General features: G+C 51.2%; 30 non-coding genes and 1 pseudogene across 30 annotated transcripts; all 31 read left to right on the forward strand.

Moving 5' to 3' along the window:
* Nucleotides 1-4,718: 4,718 nt before the first annotated feature.
* On the forward strand, nt 4,719-4,931 carry LOC148099166 (U2 spliceosomal RNA; annotated as a pseudogene).
* A 229-nt stretch (nt 4,932-5,160) lies between these two features.
* LOC148099167 (U5 spliceosomal RNA) lies at nt 5,161-5,273 on the forward strand. Its single transcript, XR_015720465.1, has one exon. It is a non-coding gene; the product is annotated as a U5 spliceosomal RNA (small nuclear RNA).
* Nucleotides 5,274-5,458: 185 nt separating this feature from the next.
* LOC148099168 (U2 spliceosomal RNA) lies at nt 5,459-5,649 on the forward strand. The gene has a single exon (XR_015720583.1). It is a non-coding gene; the product is annotated as a U2 spliceosomal RNA (small nuclear RNA).
* Nucleotides 5,650-5,892: 243 nt separating this feature from the next.
* Nucleotides 5,893-6,005, forward strand: LOC148099169 (U5 spliceosomal RNA). The gene has a single exon (XR_015720282.1). It is a non-coding gene; the product is annotated as a U5 spliceosomal RNA (small nuclear RNA).
* Nucleotides 6,006-6,190: 185 nt separating this feature from the next.
* LOC148099170 (U2 spliceosomal RNA) lies at nt 6,191-6,381 on the forward strand. Its single transcript, XR_015720050.1, has one exon. It is a non-coding gene; the product is annotated as a U2 spliceosomal RNA (small nuclear RNA).
* A 229-nt stretch (nt 6,382-6,610) lies between these two features.
* On the forward strand, nt 6,611-6,723 carry LOC148099171 (U5 spliceosomal RNA). The gene has a single exon (XR_015720231.1). It is a non-coding gene; the product is annotated as a U5 spliceosomal RNA (small nuclear RNA).
* A 185-nt stretch (nt 6,724-6,908) lies between these two features.
* Nucleotides 6,909-7,099, forward strand: LOC148099172 (U2 spliceosomal RNA). The gene has a single exon (XR_015720664.1). It is a non-coding gene; the product is annotated as a U2 spliceosomal RNA (small nuclear RNA).
* A 229-nt stretch (nt 7,100-7,328) lies between these two features.
* LOC148099173 (U5 spliceosomal RNA) lies at nt 7,329-7,441 on the forward strand. The gene has a single exon (XR_015720484.1). It is a non-coding gene; the product is annotated as a U5 spliceosomal RNA (small nuclear RNA).
* A 185-nt stretch (nt 7,442-7,626) lies between these two features.
* Nucleotides 7,627-7,817, forward strand: LOC148099174 (U2 spliceosomal RNA). The gene has a single exon (XR_015720584.1). It is a non-coding gene; the product is annotated as a U2 spliceosomal RNA (small nuclear RNA).
* Nucleotides 7,818-8,046: 229 nt separating this feature from the next.
* Nucleotides 8,047-8,159, forward strand: LOC148099175 (U5 spliceosomal RNA). The gene has a single exon (XR_015720452.1). It is a non-coding gene; the product is annotated as a U5 spliceosomal RNA (small nuclear RNA).
* A 185-nt stretch (nt 8,160-8,344) lies between these two features.
* Nucleotides 8,345-8,535, forward strand: LOC148099176 (U2 spliceosomal RNA). The gene has a single exon (XR_015720585.1). It is a non-coding gene; the product is annotated as a U2 spliceosomal RNA (small nuclear RNA).
* Nucleotides 8,536-8,764: 229 nt separating this feature from the next.
* Nucleotides 8,765-8,877, forward strand: LOC148099177 (U5 spliceosomal RNA). The gene has a single exon (XR_015720516.1). It is a non-coding gene; the product is annotated as a U5 spliceosomal RNA (small nuclear RNA).
* Nucleotides 8,878-9,062: 185 nt separating this feature from the next.
* Nucleotides 9,063-9,253, forward strand: LOC148099178 (U2 spliceosomal RNA). The gene has a single exon (XR_015720586.1). It is a non-coding gene; the product is annotated as a U2 spliceosomal RNA (small nuclear RNA).
* A 243-nt stretch (nt 9,254-9,496) lies between these two features.
* Nucleotides 9,497-9,609, forward strand: LOC148099179 (U5 spliceosomal RNA). The gene has a single exon (XR_015720283.1). It is a non-coding gene; the product is annotated as a U5 spliceosomal RNA (small nuclear RNA).
* A 185-nt stretch (nt 9,610-9,794) lies between these two features.
* Nucleotides 9,795-9,985, forward strand: LOC148099180 (U2 spliceosomal RNA). Its single transcript, XR_015720653.1, has one exon. It is a non-coding gene; the product is annotated as a U2 spliceosomal RNA (small nuclear RNA).
* A 229-nt stretch (nt 9,986-10,214) lies between these two features.
* On the forward strand, nt 10,215-10,327 carry LOC148099181 (U5 spliceosomal RNA). Its single transcript, XR_015720284.1, has one exon. It is a non-coding gene; the product is annotated as a U5 spliceosomal RNA (small nuclear RNA).
* Nucleotides 10,328-10,512: 185 nt separating this feature from the next.
* Nucleotides 10,513-10,703, forward strand: LOC148099182 (U2 spliceosomal RNA). The gene has a single exon (XR_015720097.1). It is a non-coding gene; the product is annotated as a U2 spliceosomal RNA (small nuclear RNA).
* A 229-nt stretch (nt 10,704-10,932) lies between these two features.
* On the forward strand, nt 10,933-11,047 carry LOC148099183 (U5 spliceosomal RNA). Its single transcript, XR_015720475.1, has one exon. It is a non-coding gene; the product is annotated as a U5 spliceosomal RNA (small nuclear RNA).
* A 183-nt stretch (nt 11,048-11,230) lies between these two features.
* LOC148099184 (U2 spliceosomal RNA) lies at nt 11,231-11,421 on the forward strand. Its single transcript, XR_015720615.1, has one exon. It is a non-coding gene; the product is annotated as a U2 spliceosomal RNA (small nuclear RNA).
* A 229-nt stretch (nt 11,422-11,650) lies between these two features.
* Nucleotides 11,651-11,763, forward strand: LOC148099185 (U5 spliceosomal RNA). The gene has a single exon (XR_015720285.1). It is a non-coding gene; the product is annotated as a U5 spliceosomal RNA (small nuclear RNA).
* A 185-nt stretch (nt 11,764-11,948) lies between these two features.
* On the forward strand, nt 11,949-12,139 carry LOC148099186 (U2 spliceosomal RNA). Its single transcript, XR_015720587.1, has one exon. It is a non-coding gene; the product is annotated as a U2 spliceosomal RNA (small nuclear RNA).
* Nucleotides 12,140-12,368: 229 nt separating this feature from the next.
* On the forward strand, nt 12,369-12,481 carry LOC148099187 (U5 spliceosomal RNA). The gene has a single exon (XR_015720286.1). It is a non-coding gene; the product is annotated as a U5 spliceosomal RNA (small nuclear RNA).
* A 185-nt stretch (nt 12,482-12,666) lies between these two features.
* On the forward strand, nt 12,667-12,857 carry LOC148099188 (U2 spliceosomal RNA). The gene has a single exon (XR_015720588.1). It is a non-coding gene; the product is annotated as a U2 spliceosomal RNA (small nuclear RNA).
* Nucleotides 12,858-13,086: 229 nt separating this feature from the next.
* Nucleotides 13,087-13,199, forward strand: LOC148099189 (U5 spliceosomal RNA). Its single transcript, XR_015720393.1, has one exon. It is a non-coding gene; the product is annotated as a U5 spliceosomal RNA (small nuclear RNA).
* A 185-nt stretch (nt 13,200-13,384) lies between these two features.
* LOC148099190 (U2 spliceosomal RNA) lies at nt 13,385-13,575 on the forward strand. Its single transcript, XR_015720677.1, has one exon. It is a non-coding gene; the product is annotated as a U2 spliceosomal RNA (small nuclear RNA).
* Nucleotides 13,576-13,804: 229 nt separating this feature from the next.
* LOC148099191 (U5 spliceosomal RNA) lies at nt 13,805-13,917 on the forward strand. The gene has a single exon (XR_015720287.1). It is a non-coding gene; the product is annotated as a U5 spliceosomal RNA (small nuclear RNA).
* A 185-nt stretch (nt 13,918-14,102) lies between these two features.
* On the forward strand, nt 14,103-14,293 carry LOC148099192 (U2 spliceosomal RNA). Its single transcript, XR_015720668.1, has one exon. It is a non-coding gene; the product is annotated as a U2 spliceosomal RNA (small nuclear RNA).
* Nucleotides 14,294-14,522: 229 nt separating this feature from the next.
* On the forward strand, nt 14,523-14,635 carry LOC148099193 (U5 spliceosomal RNA). The gene has a single exon (XR_015720242.1). It is a non-coding gene; the product is annotated as a U5 spliceosomal RNA (small nuclear RNA).
* A 185-nt stretch (nt 14,636-14,820) lies between these two features.
* On the forward strand, nt 14,821-15,011 carry LOC148099194 (U2 spliceosomal RNA). The gene has a single exon (XR_015720589.1). It is a non-coding gene; the product is annotated as a U2 spliceosomal RNA (small nuclear RNA).
* A 243-nt stretch (nt 15,012-15,254) lies between these two features.
* LOC148099195 (U5 spliceosomal RNA) lies at nt 15,255-15,367 on the forward strand. The gene has a single exon (XR_015720288.1). It is a non-coding gene; the product is annotated as a U5 spliceosomal RNA (small nuclear RNA).
* A 185-nt stretch (nt 15,368-15,552) lies between these two features.
* On the forward strand, nt 15,553-15,743 carry LOC148099196 (U2 spliceosomal RNA). The gene has a single exon (XR_015720148.1). It is a non-coding gene; the product is annotated as a U2 spliceosomal RNA (small nuclear RNA).
* The last annotated feature ends 1,267 nt before the right edge of the window (nt 15,744-17,010 follow it).

Raw genomic sequence — 17,010 nt, forward strand, 5'->3', positions numbered from 1 at the left:
GGAGGAGGATTTTGTTTGATGCTTTGCAGATTCAGCCCGAGGAGATCTACTGCTTGCAACAGAGTATAACCAACAAGTACTACGATGTGACGCTAACTACGAAAGACACAGCGGAAGAAGCAAGGAGAAAAGCTCACCTGACGTCAAATGAAGAACTAAAAAGGTACATGGTCACCCCTTTATATAGAAGTGACTATAGTATCCTAACTGTACACATGTATAACCCGTGGGTTTCAGAAGAGACTATAAGATGTTTTTTGGGAAGACACGTAAAGGTCTTACCTGGAGTAAGAATAATAAAAGATGGTCTGGGCTTGTGGACCGGCAAAAGACAATTCCGCGTCAAAATGGAGGAAGACCCGAATAGTGAAGACGGCTATCGACATCCTCCGGCAGTTTTTTCTATTGGGGCAGACAGAGGCTTCCTCATCTACGCGGGCCAACCTCTGGTTTGCAGAAGATGTGGCGGCAAAGGCCATGAAGCCGCTAATTGCAATCAGGTGAGGTGCCGAAATTGCAATGAAACGGGACATAGCACAAGAGACTGCACTGTACTAAAGAAATGTCATTTATGTGAGTCAGAGGAGCACATGGCAAGAGATTGCACAAAGCCCAGGTCATACGCTGCAGTAGTGGTGGGGCCGGTGGGCCAAGAGAAGGAAACTGGACATGACAAATTAGGAACACTTTTGTCAATGCAGGAGACTCCTGCAGGTGAGAGAAATGAGGCTGACGAGGAAGAAGAAGTTTCTGAGAGAATGATAGAGGTTCCTTTGTTAGATACAGAGGACAGGAATAAGGAAGGATCCTTCGCTACGAGTGAGGACATGACGGAGCAACCGTGGAGAGAGGTTAGGAAAGCAGGAAGAAAGAAGGCGAAAAGAAGGAAAAGGCAGGTTTCGGCCACTCCGCCAGAAGATAGCAATGAGGAAAAATTGGAGACTGCGCCTTTCGGTGTGGAGGGAGAAAGGCGTGCTCCAAAAGGAACTCAAACGGAGTGTACCCACACTCCTTTGAGCACCACGATAAGTGAAAATGATTCCGACGACGGGAGTGAAAATGAAAGTAACGCTGAAAGTTCTCTGATACGAACATTATTTTCTCAGGAAAGTTTGGGGAAGTAGCCCTTACCATTAAATGGATAAGATGAAAATAATGACTTTAAATGTCAGAGGACTGAGGGATGCAAAGAAAAGAAGAGCTGTGTATGAATTTTTAACTACTTGTGACTTTGATATATGTTTAATCCAGGAAGCCCATTTAAGAGACGAGGCCGACGCTCTGCTCTTCACAAAGGAGTGGGTAGGAGGCGAAGCAGCATGGAGTGTGGGGAGTGTATACGGTTCAGGGGTGGGAGTTTTGTGCGGGAAAAAAAGTATTCAAATCATGGACAGCTTTTCCGCAATACAGGGTAGGGTCTTGGTGGTGGATATTAAAAAGGTTGGAATAAAATGTCGGGTGGTAAATATATATGCAAATGCAGAACCACGAGCCCGCAGGGAACTTTTTTCTAGCCTGGATATTTGCTTCATGACAAGTAATGTAATTTATGTGGGCGGTGACTTAAATTGCTCTTTAGATAAGAACAATGGTTCTCTTCCACTTAGGAATCTCATGGCAAAGTATAGGTTAGTAGACTCCATGGGGAAGCTCTTAGACAACCGTCCGACCCATACGTGGGAAAATAGTCGGGGAATGAGAAACAGGCTAGACTATATACTAGTAGGAGACACAGAAAAGGTAATCGAAACGGGGTCCCTTTACGCGCCCTTTACTGATCACAAAATAGTGTGGGCGAAGGTGGAATGCGAGGGGACAGCATATGGAAAAGGATATTGGAAATTAAATAATGACATCTTGTTAGAACAGGAATATAGGGCAAGTTTCAGAGGGATCTTCCAACATTGGGTGGATCTGAAATGTCTGTATGTGGATAGAGGGAGCTGGTGGGAGGAAATGAAAAAAAGAATAAAGAAATTTTCAATTGGTTACAGTATGCGGAGAGCACAGGCCTCAAAGAAGGTCTTTAAAGATTTACAGAGGGACATTGCAAAAGAGGAAGAGGACAGGAACAGAAATAGACATAGGGATAGAAGTGAGAAATTGAATGTTTTATTGAAAAAACAAGAAGATTTTTTTCAACAGAGAGCGAGGACAAGGATGTTTAAGTTTATGCAGGAGGAGCATGAGGGTCAAGAAAAGTGTTCAGCGTACTTTTTTGCCCAAATGAAAAGGAGGGAGGAAAGTGGACTAATAAAAGAATTGGAGATAGATGGGAAGACGATGACTAGTTCTGAGGATTTACGGAAAGTAGTAGAAGAGTACTATATGCGCCTTTTTGAAAAGGAAGAGTTGGATACAGACGCGCAGGGGACCTTTTTGAGGGGGTTAGGGGAAAGGCTATCTGAAGAAGAAAAACAATCAATGGATAGATGCATAAATAAGAATGAACTATACGATGCTTTGAAGACAATGAAAAATAACAAAGTACCCGGAATAGATGGTCTTTCGAAAGAGTTTTATGTCACCTTCTGGGATCTCATCGGAGACCATTTGCTAGAAGTATTTAATGAAATGTGTGAAAAGGGCTATATGTTGAAAAGCATGAGGACGGGGGTGATTAGTTTATTGTTTAAGAAAGGCTCACCGGCAATGCTTTCCAATTATAGACCTTTGTCCATGGTCTGTGTGGATTATAAAATTCTGAGCAGAGCTTTAGCGTTACGCTTGGCCCAGGCTATGCCGTTTATTATAAATGAGGACCAGACCTGTGGAGTAAAGGGTAGACAGATTGCTTGGAACTTGCATTTGCACAGGGATGTGCTTTCGTATATAGAGGACAGGAATTTAGACTCCATATGTGTAACAATTGACCAAGAAAAAGCCTTTGACAGAGTCAATTATGATTTTCTATGGAGGGTGATGACGACTTTCAATATAGGGGAAACATTTCTGAGCTGGATAAAAATGATGTATGTTGACATTTGTGGCAAGGTGAAAGTAAATGGCTTTCTGACAGACGAGGTGTATCAGCAAAGAGGACTTAGACAAGGTTGCCCCTTGTCTGCCTTGCTTTACGTCATCTATGTAGAACCTTTAGCATGCGCGATAAGGGGAAACCGAGAAATTAGAGGGATAGCCTTACCAGGGGGAGAAGTGTTAAAAATCTCCCAGTATGCTGATGACATCACCCTTTATTTGGGGGATGATGGGAGCGTGAGGGAAGCTATGCAGCTAATACATACCTTTGAAAGGGCGGCAGGGTCAAGGGTGAACAAAGAAAAAACTAAATACAAATTTCTGGGAAGGTGGGCAGGCAGAAGGGAGAGGCTTTGTGGGCTTTCCCTCTGTGAAAGCCCCATGCGGGTCTTAGGCATTAATTTTGGGAATCCTGGGGGAGACGCAGAACGAAATTGGGAGTTAAAAATGGCAAAAGTGAGGAGGAAATTGGGGATGTGGAAGAAAAGAAGACTCTCCATAACCGGCAGAGTCCTGGTTGTGAAAGCCGATATTCTGCCTGCCCTACTTCATTTGGCATATGTTTTCCCATTACCACAAATGTTTAGGAAAGAACTAACACGGGAAGTGTTCAAGTTTATTTGGGGTGGGTACGAATATGTGAAAAGAACTATGATGTACCAGCCGATACTAAAAGGAGGGAGAGATGTTCCATGCATCCCTTTAAAATTGGATGTATTATATTACTGTAACATTTGTAACATACTGAAAAAGCCTTATACACACAAATGCCAACTTTTAATTCGCTTTTGGCTATCAGGCCCATTGAGACAACTGACCAAGTGGGACAATAGTGCGCCCAAAGCAGAAAGCAGACCGGTGTATTATGCAAAGCTGATCAAGTGGCGGGAGAAGCATTTAGAATGTAAGGATAAGGACCTTGCTCTGAATCATAAGACCTTGTATAGGACCCTGGTGGAAAAAACCCACACACAATGTGTGTGGGTGAAAGAGGCTACATGGAAACGAGCACAAGGAAAAGACTTGAGCAATGGGTGTAAAGATTTGAACTGGTTGCTGCTACACAGAAAAATCCCTGTGAGATCGATAATGTATGCTCATAGATTAAGCGACAACAAAAACTGTCCAAGGACTACTTGTCAAGGAGAAGAAGAAACAATAGAACATGTAATGTGGGGATGTGGTTTTGCGCAAGAAGTGTGGAGAGAAATGCAAGTGCAATATGAGTGTTTAAATGGCATCCAATATGATGAGCTAATGTTCCTTACAGGGAAGGAAAAAAGAAACGAGGCCAGCGGAAAGATCCCCTTGCTAATGGCCCTGACAAAACTATTTTTGTGGAAGGCTCGACAGGGGTACATCCTGGGGTCTTACAAATGGACAGCTAGAACTACACGTAGAATAATAGTAAAAGAAATAGAGAAGACTTGTCTTTTAGAGAAAACTAAATGGGGCTGGGACACAATTAAGGATAGGTGGAAACATGTCTTACAAACACCTCCCGGTTTCAGGAAGGCTTAAGAGATTCAAACTAGGAGGATAGTTTGATTTTTGTGTTTCCGATAGAGTTCTGTCGTTCTAGAACGGACGTTTTGGGTTTGAGAAGAACATTGTAGAGTACGGGCCCATGTAGTGGTAAGATGCGGCTCGGTTTGGTGCCTGTTTTATATATATATATTTTTTTTTATTTCTTTATTTTTCTTGTATTCTATTGTTACTAATATGTTTCTGGTGTTGTTTTCACTTTTTTAATGAATTGTATGAAATAAAAATATAAAAAAAAAAAATAAAAAAAAAAATCTGTTCTCATCAGTTTAATATCTGATACGCCCCCGATTCGGGGGCAACGTATTAAACGCATTTTTAGAACAGGGAGCCAAATAAGTGGCTCGCTCCATTCGCTCCACGCATCGACCCGGTATTGCAGCGCCTCCGTGAACGGTGCCCCCTTTGCTGACTTTGTGCAAAAGCAAGAAAGCCAAACAAAGTAAGGTCTGCCAAGCCAAGAGCCAGAAAGCAGCCTGAAGCCGCGAACGTGCTCCTCTCCAGTCACAGTCGAACTCTGGAGCAGAGAAGGCGGGGCCTAAGATCTGCCCCTTCAGCCAAGCAAACAGGGCCTACCGTGACGCCGGAAGCCGGGACGAGGAGTCACTGCGGCTTCCTGCGAGGCCAAAGAAACACACACTCTAGCTTCTCTTCAAAACGTACAAGTCTTTCGCCTTTTACTAAAGACTTCCGTGGAGAGTGAGGCTAAGGAGTTGCACCTATTTTTGGCAGGGTCTGCCTTCTGGCTGGGCCCTCTCCTCGTTGTTCAATAGAAGAAAGCGCGCAGTTCCAGGGAGCTCCGCAGGCCTGTGAGCTACTGTGGGTGGGCGGAGATTTGAAGCGGAGCCCTCCCTGTGAGCCAAGTGAAAGAGCGCACCGTCACAAGCGAGAAGTGTCCCGAGAAGGCGGCTCAGCCAGGAACCTGCAGGAGGCCATCGCTTCTCGGCCTTTTGGCTAAGATCAAGTGTAGTATCTGTTCTTATCAGTTTAATATCTGATACGCCCCCGATTCGGGGGCAACGTATTAAACGCATTTTTAGAACAGGGAGCCGAATAAGGGGCTCGCTCCGTTCGCTCCACGCATCGACCCGGTATTGCAGCGCCTCCGGGAACGGTGCCCCCTTTGCTGACTTTGTGCAAAAGCAAGAAAGCCAAACAAAGTAAGGTCTGCCAAGCCAAGAGCCAGAAAGCAGCCTGAAGCCGCGAACGTGCTCCTCTCCAGTCACCCCTCTCCAGTCACAGTCGAACTCTGGAGCAGAGAAGGCGGGGCCTAAGATCTGCCCCTTCAGCCAAGCAAACAGGGCCTACCGTGACGCCGGAAGCCGGGACGAGGAGTCACTGCGGCTTCCTGCGAGGCCAAAGAAACACACACTCTGGCTTCTCTTCAAAACGTACAAGTCTTTCGCCTTTTACTAAAGACTTCCGTGGAGAGTGAGGCTAAGGAGTTGCACCTATTTTTGGCAGGGTCTGCCTTCTGGCTGGGCCCCCTCCTCGTTGTTCAATAGAAGAAAGCGCGCAGTTCCAGGGAGCTCCGCAGGCCTGTGAGCTACTGTGGGTGGGCGGAGATTTGAAGCGGAGCCCACCCTGTGAGCCAAGTGAAAGAGCGCACCGTCACAAGCGAGAAGTGTCCCGAGAAGGCGGCTCAGCCAGGAACCTGCAGGAGGCCATCGCTTCTCGGCCTTTTGGCTAAGATCAAGTGTAGTATCTGTTCTTATCAGTTTAATATCTGATACGCCCCCGATTCGGGGGCAACGTATTAAACGCATTTTTAGAACAGGGAGCCGAATAAAGGGCTCGCTCCGTTCGCTCCACGCATCGACCCGGTATTGCAGCGCCTCCGGGAACGGTGCCCCCTTTGCTGACTTTGTGCAAAAGCAAGAAAGCCAAACAAAGTAAGGTCTGCCAAGCCAAGAGCCAGAAAGCAGCCTGAAGCCGCGAACGTGCTCCTCTCCAGTCACAGTCGAACTCTGGAGCAGAGAAGGCGGGGCCTAAGATCTGCCCCTTCAGCCAAGCAAACAGGGCCTACCGTGACGCCGGAAGCCGGGACGAGGAGTCACTGCGGCTTCCTGCGAGGCCAAAGAAACACACACTCTGACTTCTCTTCAAAACGTACAAGTCTTTCGCCTTTTACTAAAGACTTCCGTGGAGAGTGAGGCTAAGGAGTTGCACCTATTTTTGGCAGGGTCTGCCTTCTGGCTGGGCCCTCTCCTCGTTGTTCAATAGAAGAAAGCGCGCAATTCCAGGGAGCTCCGCAGGCCTGTGAGCTACTGTGGATGGGCGGAGATTTGAAGCGGAGCCCTCCCTGTGAGCCAAGTGAAAGAGCGCACCGTCACAAGCGAGAAGTGTCCCGAGAAGGCGGCTCAGCCAGGAACCTGCAGGAGGCCATCGCTTCTCGGCCTTTTGGCTAAGATCAAGTGTAGTATCTGTTCTTATCAGTTTAATATCTGATACGCCCCCGATTCGGGGGCAACGTATTAAACGCATTTTTAGAACAGGGAGCCGAATAAGGGGCTCGCTCCGTTCGCTCCACGCATCGACCCGGTATTGCAGCGCCTCTGGGAACGGTGCCCCCTTTGCTGACTTTGTGCAAAAGCAAGAAAGCCAAACAAAGTAAGGTCTGCCAAGCCAAGAGCCAGAAAGCAGCCTGAAGCCGCGAACGTGCTCCTCTCCAGTCACAGTCGAACTCTGGAGCAGAGAAGGCGGGGCCTAAGATCTGCCCCTTCAGCCAAGCAAACAGGGCCTACCGTGACGCCGGAAGCCGGGACGAGGAGTCACTGCGGCTTCCTGCGAGGCCAAAGAAACACACACTCTGGCTTCTCTTCAAAACGTACAAGTCTTTCGCCTTTTACTAAAGATTTCCGTGGAGAGTGAGGCTAAGGAGTTGCACCTATTTTTGGCAGGGTCTGCCTTCTGGCTGGGCCCTCTCCTCGTTGTTCAATAGAAGAAAGCGCGCAGTTCCAGGGAGCTCCGCAGGCCTGTGAGCTACTGTGGGTGGGCGGAGATTTGAAGCGGAGCCCACCCTGTGAGCCAAGTGAAAGAGCGCACCGTCACAAGCGAGAAGTGTCCCGAGAAGGCGGCTCAGCCAGGAACCTGCAGGAGGCCATCGCTTCTCGGCCTTTTGGCTAAGATCAAGTGTAGTATCTGTTCTTATCAGTTTAATATCTGATACGCCCCCGATTCGGGGGCAACGTATTAAACGCATTTTTAGAACAGGGAGCCGAATAAGGGGCTCGCTCCGTTCGCTCCACGCATCGACCCGGTATTGCAGCGCCTCCGGGAACGGTGCCCCCTTTGCTGACTTTGTGCAAAAGCAAGAAAGCCAAACAAAGTAAGGTCTGCCAAGCCAAGAGCCAGAAAGCAGCCTGAAGCCGCGAACGTGCTCCTCTCCAGTCACAGTCGAACTCTGGAGCAGAGAAGGCGGGGCCTAAGATCTGCCCCTTCAGCCAAGCAAACAGGGCCTACCGTGACGCCGGAAGCCGGGACGAGGAGTCACTGCGGCTTCCTGCGAGGCCAAAGAAACACACACTCTGGCTTCTTTTCAAAACGTACAAGTCTTTCGCCTTTTACTAAAGACTTCCGTGGAGAGTGAGGCTAAGGAGTTGCACCTATTTTTGGCAGGGTCTGCCTTCTGGCTGGGCCCTCTCCTCGTTGTTCAATAGAAGAAAGCGCGCAGTTCCAGGGAGCTCCGCAGGCCTGTGAGCTACTGTGGGTGGGCGGAGATTTGAAGCGGAGCCCTCCCTGTGAGCCAAGTGAAAGAGCGCACCGTCACAAGCGAGAAGTGTCCCGAGAAGGCGGCTCAGCCAGGAACCTGCAGGAGGACATCGCTTCTCGGCCTTTTGGCTAAGATCAAGTGTAGTATCTGTTCTTATCAGTTTAATATCTGATACGCCCCCGATTCGGGGGCAACGTATTAAACGCATTTTTAGAACAGGGAGCCGAATAAGGGGCTCGCTCCGTTCGCTCCACGCATCGACCCGGTATTGCAGCGCCTCCGGGAACGGTGCCCCCTTTGCTGACTTTGTGCAAAAGCAAGAAAGCCAAACAAAGTAAGGTCTGCCAAGCCAAGAGCCAGAAAGCAGCCTGAAGCCGCGAACGTGCTCCTCTCCAGTCACAGTCGAACTCTGGAGCAGAGAAGGCGGGGCCTAAGATCTGCCCCTTCAGCCAAGCAAACAGGGCCTACCGTGACGCCGGAAGCCGGGACGAGGAGTCACTGCGGCTTCCTGCGAGGCCAAAGAAACACACACTCTGACTTCTCTTCAAAACGTACAAGTCTTTCGCCTTTTACTAAGGACTTCCGTGGAGAGTGAGGCTAAGGAGTTGCACCTATTTTTGGCAGGGTCTGCCTTCTGGCTGGGCCCTCTCCTCGTTGTTCAATAGAAGAAAGCGCGCAATTCCAGGGAGCTCCGCAGGCCTGTGAGCTACTGTGGGTGGGCGGAGATTTGAAGCGGAGCCCTCCCTGTGAGCCAAGTGAAAGAGCGCACCGTCACAAGCGAGAAGTGTCCCGAGAAGGCGGCTCAGCCAGGAACCTGCAGGAGGCCATCGCTTCTCGGCCTTTTGGCTAAGATCAAGTGTAGTATCTGTTCTTATCAGTTTAATATCTGATACGCCCCCGATTCGGGGGCAACGTATTAAACGCATTTTTAGAACAGGGAGCCGAATAAGGGGCTCGCTCCGTTCGCTCCACGCATCGACCCGGTATTGCAGCGCCTCCGGGAACGGTGCCCCCTTTGCTGACTTTGTGCAAAAGCAAGAAAGCCAAACAAAGTAAGGTCTGCCAAGCCAAGAGCCAGAAAGCAGCCTGAAGCCGCGAACGTGCTCCTCTCCAGTCCCCCCTCTCCAGTCACAGTCGAACTCTGGAGCAGAGAAGGCGGGGCCTAAGATCTGCCCCTTCAGCCAAGCAAACAGGGCCTACCGTGACGCCGGAAGCCGGGACGAGGAGTCACTGCGGCTTCCTGCGATGCCAAAGAAACACACACTCTGGCTTCTCTTCAAAACGTACAAGTCTTTCGCCTTTTACTAAAGACTTCCGTGGAGAGTGAGGCTAAGGAGTTGCACCTATTTTTGGCAGGGTCTGCCTTCTGGCTGGGCCCTCTCCTCGTTGTTCAATAGAAGAAAGCGCGCAGTTCCAGGGAGCTCCGCAGGCCTGTGAGCTACTGTGGGTGGGCGGAGATTTGAAGCGGAGCCCTCCCTGTGAGCCAAGTGAAAGAGCGCACCGTCACAAGCGAGAAGTGTCCCGAGAAGGCGGCTCAGCCAGGAACCTGCAGGAGGCCATCGCTTCTCGGCCTTTTGGCTAAGATCAAGTGTAGTATCTGTTCTTATCAGTTTAATATCTGATACGCCCCCGATTCGGGGGCAACGTATTAAACGCATTTTTAGAACAGGGAGCCGAATAAGGGGCTCGCTCTGTTTGCTCCACGCATCGACCCGGTATTGCAGCGCCTCCGGGAACGGTGCCCCCTTTGCTGACTTTGTGCAAAAGCAAGAAAGCCAAACAAAGTAAGGTCTGCCAAGCCAAGGGCCAGAAAGCAGCCTGAAGCCGCGAACGTGCTCCTCTCCAGTCACAGTCGAACTCTGGAGCAGAGAAGGCGGGGCCTAAGATCTGCCCCTTCAGCCAAGCAAACAGGGCCTACCGTGACGCCGGAAGCCGGGACGAGGAGTCACTGCGGCTTCCTGCGAGGCCAAAGAAACACACACTCTGGCTTCTCTTCAAAACGTACAAGTCTTTCGCCTTTTACTAAAGACTTCCGTGGAGAGTGAGGCTAAGGAGTTGCACCTATTTTTGGCAGGGTCTGCCTTCTGGCTGGGCCCCCCCCTCGTTGTTCAATAGAAGAAAGCGCGCAGTTCCAGGGAGCTCCGCAGGCCTGTGAGCTACTGTGGGTGGGCGGAGATTTGAAGCGGAGCCCTCCCTGTGAGCCAAGTGAAAGAGCGCACCGTCACAAGCTAGAAGTGTCCCGAGAAGGCGGCTCAGCCAGGAACCTGCAGGAGGCCATCGCTTCTCGGCCTTTTGGCTAAGATCAAGTGTAGTATCTGTTCTTATCAGTTTAATATCTGATACGCCCCCGATTCGGGGGCAACGTATTAAACGCATTTTTAGAACAGGGAGCCGAATAAGGGGCTCGCTCCGTTCGCTCCGCGCATCGACCCGATATTGCAGCGCCTCCGGGAACGGTGCCCCCTTTGCTGACTTTGTGCAAAAGCAAGAAAGCCAAACAAAGTAAGGTCTGCCAAGCCAAGAGCCAGAAAGCAGCCTGAAGCCGCGAACGTGCTCCTCTCCAGTCACAGTCGAACTCTGGAGCAGAGAAGGCGGGGCCTAAGATCTGCCCCTTCAGCCAAGCAAACAGGGCCTACCGTGACGCCGGAAGCCGGGACGAGGAGTCACTGCGGCTTCCTGCGAGGCCAAAGAAACACACACTCTGGCTTCTCTTCAAAACGTACAAGTCTTTCGCCTTTTACTAAAGACTTCCGTGGAGAGTGAGGCTAAGGAGTTGCACCTGTTTTTGGCAGGGTCTGCCTTCTGGCTGGGCCCTCTCCTCGTTGTTCAATAGAAGAAAGCGCGCAGTTCCAGGGAGCTCTGCAGGCCTGTGAGCTACTGTGGGTGGGCGGAGATTTGAAGCGGAGCCCTCCCTGTGAGCCAAGTGAAAGAGCGCACCGTCACAAGCGAGAAGTGTCCCGAGAAGGCGGCTCAGCCAGGAACCTGCAGGAGGCCATCGCTTCTCGGCCTTTTGGCTAAGATCAAGTGTAGTATCTGTTCTTATCAGTTTAATATCTGATACGCCCCCGATTCGGGGGCAACGTATTAAACACATTTTTAGAACAAGGAGCCGAATAAGGGGCTCGCTCCGTTCGCTCCACGCATCGACCCGGTATTGCAGGGCCTCCGGGAACGGTGCCCCCTTTGCTGACTTTGTGCAAAAGCAAGAAAGCCAAACAAATTAAGGTCTGCCAAGCCAAAAGCCAGAAAGCAGCCTGAAGCCGCGAACGTGCTCCTCTCCAGTCACAGTCGAACTCTGGAGCAGAGAAGGCGGGGCCTAAGATCTGCCCCTTCAGCCAAGCAAACAGGGCCTACCGTGACGCCGGAAGCCGGGACGAGGAGTCACTGCGGCTTCCTGCGAGGCCAAAGAAACACACACTCTGGCTTCTCTTCAAAACGTACAAGTCTTTCGCCTTTTACTAAAGACTTCCGTGGAGAGTGAGGCTAAGGAGTTGCACCTATTTTTGGCAGGGTCTGCCTTCTGGCTGGGCCCTCTCCTCGTTGTTCAATAGAAGAAAGCGCGCAGTTCCAGGGAGCTCTGCAGGCCTGTGAGCTACTGTGGGTGGGCGGAGATTTGAAGCGGAGCCCTCCCTGTGAGCCAAGTGAAAGAGCGCACCGTCACAAGCGAGAAGTGTCCCGAGAAGGCGGCTCAGCCAGGAACCTGCAGGAGGCCATCGCTTCTCGGCCTTTTGGCTAAGATCAAGTGTAGTATCTGTTCTTATCAGTTTAATATCTGATACGCCCCCGATTCGGGGGCAACGTATTAAACGCATTTTTAGAACAGGGAGCCGAATAAGGGGCTCGCTCCGTTCGCTCCACGCATCGACCCGGTATTGCAGCGCCTCCGGGAACGGTGCCCCCTTTGCTGACTTTGTGCAAAAGCAAGAAAGCCAAACAAAGTAAGGTCTGCCAAGCCAAGAGCCAGAAAGCAGCCTGAAGCCGCAAACGTGCTCCTCTCCAGTCACAGTCGAACTCTGGAGCAGAGAAGGCGGAGCCTAAGATCTGCCCCTTCAGCCAAGCAAACAGGGCCTACCGTGACGCCGGAAGCCGGGACGAGGAGTCACTGCGGCTTCCTACGAGGCCAAAGAAACACACACTCTGGCTTCTCTTCAAAACGTACAAGTCTTTCGCCTTTTACTAAAGACTTCCGTGGAGAGTGAGGCTAAGGAGTTGCACCTATTTTTGGCAGGGTCTGCCTTCTGGCTGGGCCCTCTCCTCGTTGTTCAATAGAAGTAAGCGCGCAGTTCCAGGGAGCTCCGCAGGCCTGTGAGCTACTGTGGGTGGGCGGAGATTTGAAGCGGAGCCCACCCTGTGAGCCAAGTGAAAGAGCGCACCGTCACAAGCGAGAAGTGTCCCGAGAAGGCGGCTCAGCCAGGAACCTGCAGGAGGACATCGCTTCTCGGCCTTTTGGCTAAGATCAAGTGTAGTATCTGTTCTTATCAGTTTAATATCTGATACGCCCCCGATTCGGGGGCAACGTATTAAACGCATTTTTAGAACAGGGAGCCGAATAAGGGGCTCGCTCCGTTCGCTCCACGCATCGACCCGGTATTGCAGCGCCTCCGGGAACGGTGCCCCCTTTGCTGACTTTGTGCAAAAGCAAGAAAGCCAAACAAAGTAAGGTCTGCCAAGCCAAGAGCCAGAAAGCAGCCTGAAGCCGCGAACGTGCTCCTCTCCAGTCACAGTCGAACTCTGGAGCAGAGAAGGCGGGGCCTAAGATCTGCCCCTTCAGCCAAGCAAACAGGGCCTACCGTGACGCCGGAAGCCGGGACGAGGAGTCACTGCGGCTTCCTGCGAGGCCAAAGAAACACACACTCTGGCTTCTCTTCAAAACGTACAAGTCTTTCGCCTTTTACTAAAGACTTCCGTGGAGAGTGAGGCTAAGGAGTTGCATCTATTTTTGGCAGGGTCTGCCTTCTGGCTGGGCCCTCTCCTCGTTGTTCAATAGAAGAAAGCGCGCAGTTCCAGGGAGCTCCGCAGGCCTGTGAGCTACTGTGGGTGGGCGGAGATTTGAAGCGGAGCCCTCCCTGTGAGCCAAGTGAAAGAGCGCACCGTCACAAGCGAGAAGTGTCCCGAGAAGGCGGCTCAGCCAGGAACCTGCAGGAGGCCATCGCTTCTCGGCCTTTTGGCTAAGATCAAGTGTAGTATCTGTTCTTATCAGTTTAATATCTGATACGCCCCCGATTTGGGGGCAACGTATTAAACGCATTTTTAGAACAGGGAGCCGAATAAGGGGCTCGCTCCGTTCGCTCCACGCATCGACTCGGTATTGCAGCGCCTCCGGGAACGGTGCCCCCTTTGCTGACTTTGTGCAAAAGCAAGAAAGCCAAACAAAGTAAGGTCTGCCAAGCCAAGAGCCAGAAAGCAGCCTGAAGCCGCGAACGTGCTCCTCTCCAGTCACAGTCGAACTCTGGAGCAGAGAAGGCGGGGCCTAAGATCTGCCCCTTCAGCCAAGCAAACAGGGCCTACCGTGACGCCGGAAGCCGGGACGAGGAGTCACTGCGGCTTCCTGCGAGGCCAAAGAAACACACACTCTGGCTTCTCTTCAAAACGTACAAGTCTTTCGCCTTTTACTAAAGACTTCCGTGGAGAGTGAGGCTAAGGAGTTGCACCTATTTTTGGCAGGGTCTGCCTTCTGGCTGGGCCCTCTCCTCGTTGTTCAATAGAAGAAAGTGCGCAGTTCCAGGGAGCTCCGCAGGCCTGTGAGCTACTGTGGGTGGGCGGAGATTTGAAGCGGAGCCCACCCTGTGAGCCAAGTGAAAGAGCGCACCGTCACAAGCGAGAAGTGTCCCGAGAAGGCGGCTCAGCCAGGAACCTGCAGGAGGCCATCGCTTCTCGGCCTTTTGGCTAAGATCAAGTGTAGTATCTGTTCTTATCAGTTTAATATCTGATACGCCCCCGATTCGGGGGCAACGTATTAAACGCATTTTTAGAACAGGGAGCCGAATAAGGGGCTCGCTCCGTTCGCTCCACGCATCGACCCGGTGTTGCAGCGCCCCCGGGAACGGTGCTCCCTTTGCTGACTTTGTGCAAAAGCAAGAAAGCCAAACAAAGTAAGGTCTGCCAAGCCAAGAGCCAGAAAGCAGCCTGAAGCCGCGAACGTGCTCCTCTCCAGTCACAGTCGAACTCTGGAGCAGAGAAGGCGGGGCCTAAGATCTGCCCCTTCAGCCAAGCAAACAAGGCCTACCGTGACGCCGGAAGCCGGGACGAGGAGTCACTGCGGCTTCCTGCGAGGCCAAAGAAACACACACTCTGGCTTCTCTTCAAAACGTACAAGTCTTTCGCCTTTTACTAAAGACTTCCGTGGAGAGTGAGGCTAAGGAGTTGCACCTATTTTTGGCAGGGTCTGCTTTCTGGCTGGGCCCTCTCCTCGTTGTTCAATAGAAGAAAGCGCGCAGTTCCAGGGAGCTCCGCAGGCCTGTGAGCTACTGTGGGTGGGCGGAGATTTGAAGCGGAGCCCACCCTGTGAGCCAAGTGAAAGAGCCCACCGTCACAAGCGAGAAGTGTCCCGAGAAGGCGGCTCAGCCAGGAACCTGCAGGAGGCCATCGCTTCTCGGCCTTTTGGCTAAGATCAAGTGTAGTATCTGTTCTTATCAGTTTAATATCTGATACGCCCCCGATTCGGGGGCAACGTATTAAACGCATTTTTAGAACAGGGAGCCGAATAAGGGGCTCGCTCCGTTCGCTCCACGCATCGACCCGGTATTGCAGCGCCTCCGGGAACGGTGCCCCCTTTGCTGACTTTGTGCAAAAGCAAGAAAGCCAAACAAAGTAAGGTCTGCCAAGCCAAGAGCCAGAAAGCAGCCTGAAGCCGCGAACGTGCTCCTCTCCAGTCACCCTTCTCCAGTCACAGTCGAACTCTGGAGCAGAGAAGGCGGGGCCTAAGATCTGCCCCTTCAGCCAAGCAAACAGGGCCTACCGTGACGCCAGAAGCCGGGACGAGGAGTCACTGCGGCTTCCTGCGATGCCAAAGAAACACACACTCTGGCTTCTCTTCAAAACGTACAAGTCTTTCGCCTTTTACTAAAGACTTCCGTGGAGAGTGAGGCTAAGGAGTTGCACCTATTTTTGGCAGGGTCTGCCTTCTGGCTGGGCCCTCTCCTCGTTGTTCAATAGAAGAAAGCGCGCAGTTCCAGGGAGCTCCGCAGGCCTGTGAGCTACTGTGGGTGGGCGGAGATTTGAAGCGGAGCCCTCCCTGTGAGCCAAGTGAAAGAGCGCACCGTCACAAGCGAGAAGTGTCTCGAGAAGGCGGCTCAGCCAGGAACCTGCAGGAGGCCATCGCTTCTCGGCCTTTTGGCTAAGATCAAGTGTAGTATCTGTTCTTATCAGTTTAATATCTGATATGCCCCCGATTCGGGGGCAACGTATTAAACGCATTTTTAGAACAGGGAGCCGAATAAGTGGCTCGCTCCGTTCGCTCAACGCATCGACCCGGTATTGCAGCGCCTCCGGGAACGGTGCCCACTTTGCTGACTTTGTGCAAAAGCAAGAAAGCCAAACAAAGTAAGGTTTGCCAAGCCAAGAGCCAGAAAGCAGCCTGAAGCCGCGAACGTGCTCCTCTCCAGTCACAGTCGAACTCTGGAGCAGAGAAGGCGGGGCCTAAGATCTGCCCCTTCAGCCAAGCAAACAGGGCCTACCGTGACGCCGGAAGCCGGGACGAGGAGTCACTGCGGCTTCCTGCGATTTGCTCTAAAAGACAAAGATGCAGCTTTCCAGGAACGAGTAACTTTTGGGAGGAGGATTTTGTTTGATGCTTTGCAGATTCAGCCCGAGGAGATCTACTGCTTGCAACAGAGTATAACCAACAAGTACTACGATGTGACGCTAACTACGAAAGACACAGCGGAAGAAGCAAGGAGAAAAGCTCACCTGACGTCAAATGAAGAACTAAAAAGGTACATGGTCACCCCTTTATATAGAAGTGACTATAGTATCCTAACTGTACACATGTATAACCCGTGGGTTTCAGAAGAGACTATAAGATGTTTTTTGGGAAGACACGTAAAGGTCTTACCTGGAGTAAGAATAATAAAAGATGGTCTGGGCTTGTGGACCGGCAAAAGACAATTCCGCGTCAAAATGGAGGAAGACCCGAATAGTGAAGACGGCTATCGACATCCTCCGGCAGTTTTTTCTATTGGGGCAGACAGAGGCTTCCTCATCTACGCGGGCCAACCTCTGGTTTGCAGAAGATGTGGCGGCAAAGGCCATGAAGCCGCTAATTGCAATCAGGTGAGGTGCCGAAATTGCAATGAAACGGGACATAGCACAAGAGACTGCACTGTACTAAAGAAATGTCATTTATGTGAGTCAGAGGAGCACATGGCAAGAGATTGCACAAAGCCCAGGTCATACGCTGCAGTAGTGGTGGGGCCGGTGGGCCAAGAGAAGGAAACTGGACATGACAAATTAGGAACACTTTTGTCAATGCAGGAGACTCCTGCAGGTGAGAGAAATGAGGCTGACGAGGAAGAAGAAGTTTCTGAGAGAATGATAGAGGTTCCTTTGTTAGATACAGAGGACAGGAATAAGGAAGGATCCTTCGCTACGAGTGAGGACATGACGGAGCAACCGTGGAGAGAGGTTAGGAAAGCAGGAAGAAAGAAGGCGAAAAGAAGGAAAAGGCAGGTTTCGGCCACTCCGCCAGAAGATAGCAATGAGGAAAAATTGGAGACTGCGCCTTTCGGTGTGGAGGGAGAAAGGCGTGCTCCAAAAGGAACTCAAACGGAGTGTAC

The sequence above is a fragment of the Neolamprologus brichardi genome, chromosome 14 (assembly GCF_056152115.1).
Source record: "Neolamprologus brichardi isolate AB-2024 chromosome 14, ASM5615211v1, whole genome shotgun sequence".
NCBI lineage: Eukaryota > Metazoa > Chordata > Actinopteri > Cichliformes > Cichlidae > Neolamprologus > Neolamprologus brichardi.